The following is a 15,839-nucleotide window of genomic DNA, read 5'->3' on the forward strand; positions in this document are numbered from 1 at the left end:
GGAAAAGAAAAAGCAAGGTGGGGTACATTACAGGATACTTAAAATTATGTGCTTTCTTGAGGGAATGGTTAAGGCTTATTTTAAACGTATGTTAACTACCCTGGCTGGTTTTCTCTACAGTTAGAGCACTGGCCCTCGAAGTGAAGGGTCATGGATTTGATTCCCAGTCAGGGGCATGTACCTGGGTTGCAGGTCCATCCTTGGCCCTGGGGTTGTGTGGGAGGCAACCAATTGATGTTTCTCTTTCTCCCCGTCCCTCCCACTCTATCTAAAATATCAGTGGAAAAATATCCCTGGGTGAGGATTAACAAAAAATAATAAAATAATAAAGGTGTGTTAACTTAAAAGGACACAAACAATGGACAGGGATTGTTTAAGGCAAAAATAAACCTTTACTAAAGTTATATGCCTAGGGGGTGACTACCTGCCATGATCTGCTAGTTAGAAATTTAGGATCACATCACCTTGTGAGGTTACTTTCCATAGAACTCCCCCCACCCCTTTTTCCACATGAAAAACATTCCTATTTAAGCACCAGAGTAGGCACATTTTGTACTCTCAATACCCTTTAGTGTCTTATATTTGTGGTTCAACTTAAACAGCAAGTTATTTCTTTGGGACTGAAATAAACCATCCCAAGCAAATTAGACTATAGTAGCTAATTTCCAGTGTTCTAAAAAAGCCTTTCATCCACTTTCATTTCTAGCTGCAAGAGCTAGTTTAGCTAGAGGTGTCAGTAATAATCCCTGACTTAAAAATGGGACCATAACTTGAGTCAACAGAAAACAATGAATTCCCTAGATTACCTGGAAGTGTGCATTGGTGTGAAAAAAGGGCTCATTAGAACTTCTCCAAACTTAATAATTCCAGCAGTGGTTACATTCTTTGGTATCACTTAATACAAGCCTTGCAGGAATACTTCTGGTGGCAGGCGGGGCACACGTGTAGAGGGAGCAAGGCTCCAGCTGGTGAGCCTACAGTGGCCGAAGCCAGTGGTGGCAGACCCAGGTGGTGAACTCAAGTGGAGGATGGGGTTCAGGCCCCGCTGCTCTCACCCGCTTGCCTCCATGGACCCATCCCTGGTGCTACTGCACTTGTAGTTTGGCCTTTCCAGTGGTGAAGTGACTGAGTTGAAGAGCAGGGTTGAAGAGCAGGCTGAGTGACCTCAACCTCTCCTCCCTGCTGCTCAAGCTGAAGATGGATCCTGAGCACACCAAACTGCTGGCCTACCTGAAAAGCCAAGACCTATCTGATTCCTTGAGGAGTTTGGAGCTGCCGCAACCAGCCAGGTCACACAGGAAGAGCAAGACCTGACTGTAGCATTTGACATCGTTTATCTGGGGAAGAACTAGAGAAGGCTGGCCTCTCAACTTAAAGTGTCTAACACCAAGATCAGTGCCATCAAGGTGAAGTCCTCCCATAACCCTGAAAAACTGTTGAGGTAGTTGCTGAAACCGGAAACACCAGAGGGACCCTTAGGGCCTGGTGGCTGAACCTGGTGGCAGACCTCATTGAGGATCTGCAGGACCTGGGCCCTCCAAGACAAAAATAAAGAGTGGTAGCTGTACTGTGTGCCTAATGTCCTGGGACTGGAAAACACCCATGTCTGGAGCCTCCTGATGATCCAGCTGCTCTTCTTACGGGGAGCAGAGGGTATCTGCAGTCTAAACTTTGGTTATCCCACTGAGGTTGACCAAGTGCCTTCCATGTGCCAGCACTGTGAAGACCTAGCAGTGAGCCAAGAAGAGGGACCCCAGTACTGGAAAAGCCAGACTGGCTTAATTAAAGCTAGCATTTAAAGAGCACCTATAAACAAACAAACAAACAAAATAAATAAATAAAAAAAAAAAAAAAAAAAAAAAAGAGCACCTAGTCTGTGCCAGATGGGGCTTTGGGGGAATTGTACAGATAATTCCATGTGAGGGAGATTCTGCTGTCCCCATTAAAGAGTTCCTTTAGGAGGAAGTTTTGGAACCATGTCCAGCACACAGAAAAAATCTATAAAATTAGTGGTTTTTACCATTGATTCTACATGTGAGGAAATAAGCACAGAGCTAAGGAGCTAGAGGAAAATTGGGACAGTAATAGAACTGGGGTTGAAAGCAACACTGGCTCCAGAGCCCACACTGGGTCCTTCTGCCACCCCTAAGCATTGAGGCCATCAGGGCAGACCTGTATACCAGCACAGGTGGCATGGGTAAGATGCACCATGACCTAAGCTTCGGGAAGCCTACTATGCCCATACTCCAGCCCTTGGCCCTTGAACGAATGGAGTCTCCTCTGATGTTTGCAAAGAAGGGACAGTAGGTTTGTGAAGTAATGTCTGCTAAGTGCTTAGAAGTGATTGGCACAGTCAGTGCTCTTGAAATGTTAGTTCTTAGAAGTTTTGATTCCTGTGATACCAGTTTGTTACTCTTTCGTATTAAAATAACCACCTTTCTGGCAACAGAACTGGCGAGATAGCTGGATCTGTCATTTTAAAAAGTAAGCTTTCTTTGTTTTTTAAGATAATTGTATTAAAGCAGATGACTTTACAGTTGAAAAGCAATCATACAGTACAATAACATGTTCTTACATAAGTCAAACTACAAACCTTCCCATCCCCAACCTCTTTTGGAAGACCCTGTGAGCTTAGAAAAACATTGTGGCCCGGCCAGTGTGGCTCAGTGGTTGAGCATCGACCCATGCACTAAGAGGTCACTGGTTCCTGCTCAGGGCACATGCCCAGGTTGTGGGCCCGATCCCCAGTGGGGGGCATGCAGGAGGCGGCCAGACGATGTTCTCTCTCATCGATGTTTCTATCTCTTCCCCCCTCTCTGTTCCTCTCTCTCTAAAAATCAAGAAAGAAAAATTAAAAAATATATATATATATTGTGAAAATTTTGGTGAGAAAAATTTATGACATTATATTCGAATTTCAGTGTCCATAGTTTTATTTAACCATGAATAGAAAGAAACTTCATTTAGCCCTGGCCAGTTTGGCTCAGCGGTTAAAGCGTCGGCCTGCGGTCCAGAGAGACCCGGGTTCGGTTCCCGCTAAGGGCACGTACTTCGGTTGCAGTTTGTCCCCGGCCCTGGTTGGTCGTGCGGGTGGCAGCCACTCGATGTGTCCCTTCACGTCGATGTTTCTCTCTCTCTCTCTCTTCCTCTCTCTCCCTCCCACTCTATCTGTACAAAAAATGGAAAAGTGTCCTCGGGTGAGGATAAAAAAAAAAAAAAAAGAAAGAAACTTCATTTAAATTGGAGTTGAGGGCCTGTAGTGAGAGCTCCCAAACCCTACCACTCATGGCAATTACCCAGAACAAGAAGAGGTGCTTTTCATCTCCAACAGGAAATGTTTTCTTACTGTACAATTTCAGCAGGAAGTATGATATCCTCCCTAGCAACCAGCCAATAAAAAGCCACAACAGGCCAGCTGGTGTAGCTCAGTGGATTGGGGGTCACTCCATGCACCAAGAGGTTACTGGTTTGATTCCTGGTCGGGGCGTATGCCAGGGTTGCGGGCTTGATCAATCCCAGTAGGGGGCATGCAGGAGGCAGACAACAATGTCCCTCATCCATGTTTCTCTCTCTCCCTCTATCTAAAAACCAATAAAAATATATTTTTTTAAAAAACCACTACACTACAAACTGTTTTCACCAATAGACCCTTTGCTTACAACAGCCCTTCAGAAATCTACCCCTGCCCCACGTTTCTCTTCTTTGGTCTCTGGACTTGTGCATGGTTTACCATTAGACCACATGTCACAAACTTAAATTCTTTGTTCCCAAATAAGCCCATTTTGTTGGAGAAATACCTTATTCTTAAGAGGTCAACAGAACACAGCCAAGCTCAATGGTTTATATATTGTCCATGGCCATTTCTGTGCCACAAGTGCAAAGCTGAGTAGTTGCTAGAAACCATATGGCCCTTTTCAGGAAGTTTGCCAAATCTTGTTCTGTTAGGATTTGGCCTACAAATGGATTAATACTCACAGTCAGAATATGATACATTTAATATTATAAATTATTTCAAAGCCTTGTTATACTAACATAGGAAGGCAAAATGAGATGTTGGTTATAACTGGTTCTGGTTAAGGCTCAAATACAGCCATTTCCAGGTTGATGTATTTATACCTGGTGAAATATAGACTCCTTAGCTTATTTTATTTTTATTATTTTCAATCCTCATCCCAGGATATGTTTTTATTGATTTTAGAGAGAGGAAGGCAGAGAAACATCAATAGGTTGTCTCCCATATGTGTCCTGACCAAGGATCAAACCCACAACCCAGGTATGTGCCCTGACAGGAATCAAAACTGCAACATTTTTGATGTATGGAACACCATTCCAACCAAATGAGCTATCTGATTACGGGCTCCCTAGCTTGTTTCAAATGTAGGTAGTTCTCATTTTGACTATGCAAACTAAAACTATAAAGCAACCTTAATTTATGATAATCCTATGATGTTAAAATTTGTCAAAACTTTGCCCAGCTGGTGTGGCTCAGTGGTTGAGCATCGACCCATGCATGAAGAGGTCGCTGGTTCGATTCCCAGTCAGGGCACATGCCCAGGTTGTGGGCCACACCCCCAGGGGGGTACGTGCAGGAGGCAGCCAGTTGATGTTCTCTCTCATGATATTTCTCTCTCTTTCCCTTTCCCTTCCTCTCGCTCAAAAAACCAATAAAGAAAAAACAAAATTAAAAGAAAAAAATTTTATCAAAATATTAAATTCTCTTGATATTGGTTATAAATGTAAAGTAAAATATTTAAAACATTAGAAAATTACATTGTTTTATTTGTATATGAGCATCATTTCTATGCCTTGGCAAACTGTCATACTTCTTTCTAAATCTGGATCAGCTTCCACAATTTTATCCTTTGTACTTTCAATGGCAGAAAAATTTGAGTTCCTTTAACGTGAAGTTTTCCATCTGCATCTCTTCCTGAGACACATTCATCCTTTATGACACAACCACTTTTCTCACTTATAACTACGTTTGATTTCATTAAGTTCCTCTGGCTGCATATTCAGAACTACTTCCTGAATGGAGGCAGTATCAACTTTCCATGGTCATCCACATCTTCTATAACTCATTTATGCTCCATCCAAATCCTGCAGTTTTGGTTTTTTTTGCACAGTAGTGTTGTACTACTGTGCAAAGCCAGGACTGCTTGTCATTCTTGGAATCTGGGTACAAATTTCACAGTAGCATCCTTACCTGAACTTGCAGCTTCACCATTTGAGGTTAATGAATTCATGCCAACTCTGAAACAACGAAACCAACTTTTACGGGCAGTAAAATGTTCTTTTTGTTTCCTTGTAATTACCATTTTCTTCAGTGCAGCACTTCGCCACTTTGGCCTGAATGCTAGTGAAAGTGAGGGGCTCTGTTTTTTATTACAGTCCTCAATCTCAAGTAGAAGAGTAGAAGTAAATGCTCCATTTCAACCATAAGCAGATTTCTGTTCCTAGTGCAACTTTAGCTTGTTTTTTATATTCATCAGGCTTTTAAAACATGGTTTGGCTGTAGCTTCATGTAGGTCTAGGTCTCATCTTGTCTTTGCTATCATAACCACGTCCAATTTCACTTCCAGTATTGTCACTTTTTATTTCTTTACTGCTGTCATCTTTGTTGACCAATTCCGTTTTGATTATCCACATTTATAAAATGTCACATAGGTTTATCACTGGAAGAGAAGAAGGCAACACAATAATTCTTTACTGTGTAATGTGAACTAATAGATACTCAGTGGCCAATCACCAACAGACTTTGAAAGAAGTGATTTAACTGGTTACCTATCATGATGCACGTATTTTATTTGCATGATTTATGGAATAAGAGCTAGCAGCAAAGTTTATACAATTCAGTTAATACTGTGGTAACTGAAATTTCAACCATGTTATTGCAGAGCTGGTGTTATTTATTTAAACTGTGAAAAATGCATGTTGGTATGGTGCAAAGTAAGGACTACCTGTACTTAAAAAAAAACTTGTATTAGCTTACAAACAGTCAAATGTTAACCCAATTTAGTTGCCTAGTAGCCACGCCTAATCTTAAAGTAAATAAAAACTGAAGCCTTTTAAAGGAATTCTAGTTCTCAAAGGAATGCTAGTTCCAAGACTCTGAATTACTCAATGGAGGTAGAAGAACATTTGGAGATAATGTAATACAGAATTCTTCAAATTAGGATTTGCAGAGAGTTCAAATATATTCTTTTGACAATTTAGGCCCCTCTCCTCATTTAAATAATCTTGAGGTTTGCAAAAAACTACTGTTGTCCAAAGTGTAAAACTAAACAATCATCACAAGGCACAACTCCATATGTATTTACAACTTACTCCATAGCAACTAGTACCATGTTTACTGCTGTAAATGAGTAGCATCACCCCATTAATATAGTTTTAATTTGTTTTTTTCATGCACTTACTTCGTAAATCTTTTCATTAAGGGCCATAAACAAAGTTCACTTCAGCTTTTAAGGAAAAAAAAGTAACTTAAATCAACATTGAAACAAAAGGAAAAGGAAAAGAGGGACTCTCTCCCTCCTGGGAGCATGCCCACACTCTTTTTCCCTCTCAGGCGTGCATCTTCTAAACCCTAAGGGTCCCCACAAGACTTGCAACCAGGGAAACAGTGGGGAGGCAGCAGCAGCTCAGACCCAGCTAACCCACTAAACATGCCTCCAAGGCCCCCTTTTCTGACTTTCCAGAGAGTCAAAGCAGCCCAGAATAGGCTCATTTCTTTCCTATAGCATTTCCAGAGGGCTAAAGCAGACCTGCCTAGGCTCTCTCCTTTTTCTTTCTTTCTTTTTTTTTTTTTATCCTCACCCGAGGACATTTTTCCACTTTTTGTTCAGGTAGAGTGGGAGGGAGAGAGAAGAAGAGAGAGAGAGAGAGAGAAACATCGACGTGAAAGGGACACAACGAGTGGCTGCCACCCGCACGACCAGCCAGGGCCAGGGACAAACTGCAACTGAGGTACGCACCCTTAGCGGAAACCGAACCCAGGTCTCTCTGGATTGCAGGCTGACGCTCTAACTGCTGAGCCAAACCGGCCAGGGCTCTCCTGTTTCTTATACCCTAAGCCCTTCCTTGTTTCATTGTCCTCAGCTTTAATAAATGTACTTTCAAAATCATCTGGACTCGTTTTGTGAGATCTTTCCTGCATGAAGTCAAGAACCCACACACTAGCCTGGCCAGTGTGGCTCAGTTGGTTGAGTGTTGTCTCATGCACCAAGAAGTTTGATTCCACGTCAGGGCACATGCCTGGGTAGCAGGCTCAACCCCCCAGTAGGGGGTGCGCAGGAGGCAGCCGATCGATATTTCTCTCTCATTGATGTTTCTCTTTCCCTTCCTCTTCTTCTCTCTAAAAATCAATAAAAAGATTAAAAAAAAAAAAAAAGACCCCTCTGGGTCCAGTTCCTGTCCAGTAATAATCACACTATCCAACCAAAAGGTTGATCATCACTATATCCTTTCATTTGATTTATGACCAAAAGGGGAAAATGGGGACCAAAAAAAAAGGATTCTAAGGAAAAAGAAATGTTGAGTATCATATTAATTTTTTCCCTTTATATTCCTGAAATTTGAGAAACACCCTAAGACAACATGCCTAATTAATGACAAATTAACCTGGTATTAGATTTGAGTGCCCCAGCTTCCAAGCACCTGCCTATCTACTATTTTTTTTTTTTTTTAAATCCTCACCTGAGGATATTTTTCCATCGATTTTTAGATAGAGTGGAAGAGAGGGGAATAGAGACAGAAAGGGAGAGAGAGGGAGATATCTATGTGAGAGACACATTAAATGGTTGTCTCCCACACAACCCCAACCAGGGCTGGGCATCAATCCTGCAACCAAGGTACGTGCCCGTGACCAGAAATCAAATCCGAGACCTTTCAGTCCGTGGGCCAATACTCTAACCACTGAGAAAACTGTCCATTACCCAATCTACTATTCTTTTTTTTTTTTTAATCCTGACCCAGACATATTTGCATTTATCTTGAGATAGAGGGGGAGGAAGAGAGAGAGAGAAACATCGATGTGAAAGACAAATCTAGTGGTTGCCACCTGAATGACCCCAACCGGGGCCGGGGATAACTGCAACTGAGGTACGTGCCCTTAGCAGGAACCGAACTCGGGATTCTCTGGTCCGCGGGCCGACGCTCTAACCGTTGAGCCAAACCAGGCCCATCTACTATTCCCGAACAAAGCTTGTTACAGGATGATCACCCACTGGCATATTAGAGTACTTATAAAATATCCAGTAGTTAAGCAAATTGAAACCCCAGAACATACACTCTAAGAATTTCAAGGGTTGGAAGGATTATGTCACTATTTTTAAGAAAATATGTCTATTAAGGTTAAAAGTCCTACCCCCTTGCCCTGGCCAGTTTGTCTGCAGAACAAAGGGTGTCGGGTTCAATACCCAGTCAAGGGCATGCACCTGGGATGCAGAGAATTCCTGGCCCCAGGCCAGGTCATGTGAGTAGCTGCCAATCTTATGTGTCTCTTTCATATTGATGTTTCTCTCTCCCCTCCCTCCCTTTCATTCTATTTAAAAATCAATGGAAAAAATATCCTCGGGTGAGGATTAATAAAAAATTTTAAAAGTCCTGCCCCCCTATCCACCCAATGGCCTATTCTTAATCTAATCTATTAAGTTCTATTATCTTTGAAATCATTTTTGTCATCTTTGAAAGCTGAAAGAAAAAAATTTTAATTGAGTACAATATCCAAATTATATTCAAATGTCAATTTTTTGCTCAGATATTTTTTGTTTCATCAAAACTAAATTATAAATCTCTTACCTCATTATATCAATCTTTGAATTCTTGATCAGACAAATCAGATAAGTGTTCTGTAAGAAAAATACCCCTCAATTTTATTCCTGGAAAAAAAAAAAAAAAAACATTTACAGGTAAATCAATGTACAAAAACTACATATCTATAAGCCTTACAATTTTCTTTTTCTATTATGTCCTCATCCACATACATTAATCACAACAAATCATGATGTGAACAGCAGTGGAAAAAGTTTAATCATTGGACATTTATACTTTCTTATTTTCAACATAAGGTTTTCATTGCTTAGTCCTTCAAAAAAAATACACAATACATGCATATATCTATACATTTCAATTCTCTCATGTAGAACAGACAAGATCTCCAATTTTACTATGATTGGGAAGAACCCTTAACAAAGATAATCTCAAGTATATCCTTTATCTACTTCACACAGATTACTTTATGCAAACTTACAGTTATCTTCTTTTCATCATCAGGCCTGATATGGAAAGGGTAATCATATCTTAATACATTCCAAAACTGGTTATGTCTTGCTGTGTATGTAATACTTCCCAAGATCAGAAGTTTTAAAATTTTAAAAGAGGGAAGGGTGCCTTGGCAAGTGTGCCTTAGTGGTTAGTGCTGGACTGCACATCAAAGAGTCTTGGGTTTGATTCCCAGTCTAGGGCATGTACTTGGGTTGCAGGTTCGAACCCTGGTCTGGGTGTGTGCCGGAGGCAACTGATCGCCTCGACACATCAATGTTTCTCTCCCCCCTTCTCTCTCTTCCACTCTTTCTTAAAAAATAAATAAATAAATAATAAATAAATAAATCAGCCCTGGCCGGTTTGGCTTAGCACTTAGAGCGTTGGCCTGTGGTCCAGAGAGCCCCAGGTTCAGTTCCCGGTAAGGGCACGTACCTCAGTTGCAGTTTGTCCCCGGCCCTGGTTGGGTTGTGTGGGTGGCAGCCACTCAATGTGTCCCTTTCACGTCGATGTTTCCTCTCTCTCTCTCTGTCTTCTTCTCTCTCCCTCACACTCTATCTGAACAAAGAACGAAAAAATGTCCTCGGGTGAGGATATAAAAAAATCATCCCTGGCCGGTTTGGCTCAGTGGATGGAGTGTCAGCCTGTGGACCAGAGTCCCAGGTTCGGTTCCTGCTAGGGGCATGTACCAGGAAAAAAAAAAAATCAAAGGAAAAAATATCGTTGGGTGAGAATTAACCAATAAAAAAACCAGGTGGGGGGAAGGTTGTCTCTTTTAACATATTGTTGACTGCTCCTGAGTTAACTCATGTTTTTATGCCCAAACATTGTTGACTGATCACGAGGTACCTCGTGTTTTCATGTTCATTAGCTATTTCAATTTTTCAAACTCAAGGTAATATAGAATTATTGTATTTGTGACTCTTCGCCTTGAGGGTGGAAGTTCAAAAAACAGCACACCATTCTATATTCCCATGTGGACTCCTTTTCTTCCCAATCCTCCGAGAGTGAGACCGCAAAATTGAAGGTACAGTAAACAAAAACAATCACAGCTGCCTAAACTTGAACTATCTTCTAACTGCTGGCAGTTTGAATGTACACATCAAGGATATTGTAAAATCCAAGTAGAACGTGAAGCGCGTGTTTCAAAAGAAAAGTACAGGGAAACCAGATATATTCGCAAAACATGTTGCGTACCATTATACTTAGGTGATTGCTATACAGTATACCACACCAAAAAAATTACTAAAATATATAATATGGCCCTGGCCAGTTTGGCTCAGCGGTTAGAGCGTCGGCCTGCGGTCCGGAGAGACCCGGGTTCGGTTCCCGCTAAGGGCACGTACTTCGGTTGCAGTTTGTCCCCGGCCCTGGTTGGTCGTGCGGGTGGCAGCCACTCGATGTGTCCCTTCACGTCGATGTTTCTCTCTCTCTCTCCTTCCTCTCTCTCCCTCCCATTCTATCTGTACAAAAAATGGAAAAATATCCTCGGGTGAGGATAAAAAAAATAAATAAATAAATAAATAAATAAAAAAAATATATAATATGTATAAAATTTCATTTAAATTCATTATGTATAAATAAAGTATACTTAAGTTTATTTGGATTGTTTCACTTTCATACTCAATTACGAAAAAATAGCCGGTGACATGAGATAACTTCTGCATAAAATTGCCGGTCAACAGTGTGTTAACAAATAACTTATAAGCAGTGATAAAGGGAAAAGAAGACTAAAAAGATTACAAAACTCAGATACTAATTCGAATTATTCAGAACATTCTGATTGCTTGCCAATTTTGCTCATTAAGTAGGACACATGACCAGCTGTCATGTTGTGAGGACACTCGGGCTGCCAAATGAAGAAAAACTGAAGTCTTCAGCCAACAGCCATTAAGAAACTGAGGCATGCCAACTGAGGGAGTTTGGAAGCTGATGTCCCCCTCCCCCCACCATAAGTGTTTATTATTTTTAACTACTATGTTTTGGGCAATGTGTTACATAACAATATAAGTAATATGGAGGACCACAATTCATATCCAAAAAGTAAAATGTGCAACTTATGAATTAGCTGTAAAGGTCTGAAATTTTGAGGGAAGAATCAGATTTAGAATTGTCTTTGTATTCGGTCACCAACAATTTCAATACCCCAAGGCTTTCTGAAGCAAAAAAACAAAAAAAACAAACCCCAAATAACTATAAAGATGAAAAATTCAGCAAGAATATAAATCAGTTACTAGAAATACACTTTATTATATCAAGACAACAAAATAAAGATTCTAGTAGCACTAGCTAAGAATCTGACAAAAGGGTAGGTGTTCAACAAAGAAAATACCAGTCCTAGAAAGCAAAAAGTCTATCTGCCTTCAAAGGGTTTGTTGTGAGAAACAGTGTTAAAAACAAAACAAAAATCTGTATGTCTGTGTGTCTAAAACACTTAGCACTATGCCTGTTCAATTAGCATTAGCTGTTATTATTTTTTCCCAGGTGACCAATTAATGAGATTCTATACCATAAAATATAAATCCATTTTTCACTTGGATAATCTTCCATTTCCAACTCACTGCTATTGTTCCAGGAATACATACTACGTTTAAGATAGAAAGACATACTACCTCCCCTGCATATTTTGAGTCATCTTCCAAGACCCAGGAATCTTCTTCCGTCACCTCCAAGAATGTAATTCCTGTCTGTCCTGGCTGATGTGGCTCAATTGGAGAGTTGTCCTGTACACTGAAAGCACTCGGGTTCGATTTCCAGACAAGGCACATATTTTGGGTTCAGTCCCTGGTTGGGGTACATACAAGAGGCAACCACAACCAATCAATGTTTCTCTCTCTCTCTCGCTAAAAAAAAAAAAAAAGAAAGAAAAAGGGGAATATAAAAAGAGATGTTTCCTTTTAAATTATTTTGTGTAACAACCAATGCCTTTTGCAAATAACATCATTAATACAGCTTACATATCCTCATTAACATATTCAATAATCACAACGGTTCATTATGTGAACAGCAGTGAAAAGGTTTAATCACTGGATATGAAGTTACTGGAGGAAGGAAAGATATAATCAAATGATCAAAATGAGAACCTCATGTCATCAGTAAAACAGTAGAAAATAACAACAAAAAAGCATGTGAAAGTGATAGACAAGTATCAAGATAAACTCAACTGAAAAGATGTTCGTTTAAAAGGGAGTATATAGATGTCTAGCCAGAAGCACAGTAACAATACCTATGGCAGTGATTCCCTTGTGGCAGTGGTTATCTTCATTTAAACAGTCTACAACATTTATGTAAACCTGTTCTCCAGTACAGCAGTTTTCAGTTATTCATTGGTAATAAGAATGCATCAGAATAATGTGTGAGCCACACTATTTCATCTTTCCCAGGAAAGATGAAATCCAATTAACCAGAAAAGAAAAAAGGCCTCTTTTTCTGTATTCTGCTGCAGAATTGGCAGCACTGGTACTTTCAACTCTATCTTTAAAAAAGTGAAAAATGGCCCTGGCTAGTGTGGCTCAGTTGTCCCAAGCACCTGGACGTTGCAGTGATGACAGGGCTTCCAGCTCGATCCCCAGTAGGGGGCGTGCAGGAGGCAGCTGATCCACGTTTCTTTCTCTCTCTCCGATGTTTCTCTCTCCATCTCCCTTCCTCTCTCTCTAAAATCAATCAAAACATATAATTTTAAAAATGTAGACATTTTGAAAAAAGCGTGCCTGCACCTAGGGGTCCCTTCCCAGCCCCATCCACCACCCCTCCCTAGTTCTTAGCAGGTTCCACTGTTTCTGAACCCATTTTAACAGCAGCCCATTAGCCCAGAGCTCCACCTCCATCTGTAAAATCTAGCACCCACTAGCCTTGCTCTTTTAATACACCCTATGGCAGTATCCATTGAAAGTTACCTTTAATGGGGTGGGAGGGCATAAGAGTATTTCCCTGAGCTAATCACTGCTTATTTTCATGATTATCAAATTGCATAAGTTTTGAGTAATCAACCCTATCTTCTCCATAAGCCCTAGTTCTTTCAAATGCACAATTTTGCTGAACATGAAGTTTTTTTCAGGAACATATATGTCATTGGAGCAGAAACACATGTATCTATTTGTGTGCCAGGGGCTGAAAAGACAAATTCACTTTGGACATTGTCTCTGCACTCAAGGAGCATCTTCTAGCAGGTTCCTTATAAAATTTGAGTCCTGCCCTGGCCGGTTTTGCTCAGCGGTTAGAGCGTCGGCCTGCGGTCCAGAGAGACCCGGGTTCGGTTCCCGCTAAGGGCACGTACCTTGGTTGCAGTTTGTCCCCAGCCCTGGTTGGGTCGTGTGGGTGGCAACCACTCGATGTGTCGCTTTCACGTCGATGTTTCTCTCTCTCTCTCTCTCTCTCTCTCCCTCTCACTCTATCTGAACAAAATATCGAAAAATGTCCTCGGGTGAGGATAAAAAAATAATAATAATAAATAAAATAAAATAAAATTTGAGTCCTTAAAAATAGGACAACCACCACAGTAAGATACTACTTACTCCATACAAATGAGAACATGGAGAAACTGGAACCCGTATCCATTGCTAGTGGCCATTGTAAAACGATGCAGCCACTTTAGAAAAAGTTTGGCATTTCCTCAAGAGGTTCAACATAAGAGTTAGCATATAACCCAGCAATTCCACTTAGGTATAGACCCAAAAGAAAAACAGGTCTACACACAAATTTGTACACTAATGTTCACAGCAGCATTATTCATAATTGCACCCCCCCCCCATCAAACTGCAAACAACCCAAATGTCCACCAACTGATAAATAAAATGTGGTATACACATACAACATAATATCTTTTGGCAATTAAAAAAAAAAAAAAAAATGAAGTACCTATATATACTACAACATGGATGAACCTTCAACATTCTAAGTGAAAGAAGCCAGAAGCCAGTCACAAGGACCATATATTAGTTTGACTCCATTTATATAAAATGTCCAGAATAGGGTAATCTACATGGACAAAAAGATTAGTGGTTACCAGGAGCTGGGAGTAGATAAGTGTAAGCAGTGACTGCTAAGGAGAATGAATTTGGGGGGGGGGGGGGGGCGCATTGACAAAAAAATGTTCCGAAATGTGGTGATGGTTGCATAACTCATAAATATACTAAAAACCACTGAACTGTACGCTTTAAATGGGCTAATAGTATGGTATATGAATTACATACCTAAATAAGACTCTTACCAAAAAAAGGGCAACCAATTTTTTCCTTAAAAAAATGTAAACTATTATTTCTGTTTAGCCTCATTCAGGCCTTAACTGGTTACTAGAAAAGTTTCTAATAGTCTAACCAACTGACAGTGATTTAAATTCAAGTCCTACACTTTGCACATCTTACAGCCAAGTAAGCTCACTCCCCATGGGTCAATTTTCACCAAATGTGACTTTTTTTTTTGGTACCTGCCCCTAGCCGAAACAAACCCGGTATACTCTGTGGTCCACAAGCCAATGCTCCAACCGCTGAGCCAAACCGGCCAGGGCCCAAATGTGACTTTTAAGAAAGCTATATAAGCAAGAGTTCTGTTAATTTCATTCAAATAGGATATAAACATTTTTAAATTGAAAGTAGATGTGAATAAATAATACCTTGAGCTGAGTCTTTTTTGATGGAATCTGGACAAAGTAAAAAAAAGGGAAAAAAGAAGCAATCTTGCTTGGAAATGTAATCATTCTTCCGAGCTAAAAAAAAGAAATGGAAAAGTTACAAACATTTCTGTTAAGCAGAAGAGAAAGAAAACCACTTAATATGCTAAGGATCTCTTCACAGATACAAAACGGGGGGGGGGGGGCACAAAACAATGTCCTAATTGGCCCCATTTTGTTTCTTCTATGAAAATTGAAGTCCCATACCATAAACATAAAGACGTCTTCCTAAGACCTTCTCACTCCTGAAAGCTATCCATGATGCCCCACACTTAGCATTGCTACTGAAAGAGTCAAGGACCTTACCTTACTTCCTTAATTCCTGCATTGTTTTAAAGGGTCTTGCAAAACTGTGTCCGTTGAATTAAAAGTCGACGTATTCTATTAGACTTATTCAAGCTCTTCTAGGGTCACATACCTACGCCCAACCATACCAACAGCTCCCACATTATCTCCGCATCAGGGAAACTACCAAAAACAACGAAAAAAAAAAAAAACAAAACAAAATCTACATGCCTCTTAGTAAATTATTTTTGGCTGAATTTGTCTTCGATACTTCCAGAGCACATGCATTTATCCCTCTCCCTACTATCCCTTCTTCCCATCATATCCTCCATTCCCTTTCAGCGATCGCAGCCGGAGAGACCCATCGTCATGCCCCTGGCTACGCCTCAATGTTGGTCCTGCCTCTCCGCTTCGCATTCTTAGGCTTGGTCTCACAAGAAGCACGATGGCACTGGATTGATCACAGCGGGTGAAAACAGCAGAAAAATAACCCAATTCCAGCAAAATCACGTAACCACCCTCGAACACAGAGGGAGGAGTGATCAAGTGCTTGTCTTAGTGGCCCTGGCCTTTCCGATTGGCTGCTGCGGCACGACGTGGCCTGTGATTGGTCACGGAGTTAAGCGCC

At 40.7% G+C, this 15,839-nt stretch overlaps 1 long non-coding RNA gene across 1 annotated transcript; it reads right to left on the reverse strand.

Annotated features, from left to right (window-relative positions):
- Nucleotides 1-4,761: 4,761 nt before the first annotated feature.
- LOC118619109 lies at nt 4,762-15,754 on the reverse strand. Its single transcript, XR_004957138.1, has 5 exons — nt 15,233-15,754; nt 14,870-14,962; nt 11,871-12,042; nt 8,797-8,876; nt 4,762-5,672 (listed from the first exon to the last, which is right to left on the reverse strand). It is a non-coding gene; the product is annotated as an uncharacterized LOC118619109 (long non-coding RNA).
- Nucleotides 15,755-15,839: the final 85 nt, after the last annotated feature.

The sequence above is a fragment of the Molossus molossus genome, unplaced genomic scaffold (assembly GCF_014108415.1).
Source record: "Molossus molossus isolate mMolMol1 unplaced genomic scaffold, mMolMol1.p scaffold_m16_p_1, whole genome shotgun sequence".
NCBI classification, from domain to species: domain Eukaryota; kingdom Metazoa; phylum Chordata; class Mammalia; order Chiroptera; family Molossidae; genus Molossus; species Molossus molossus.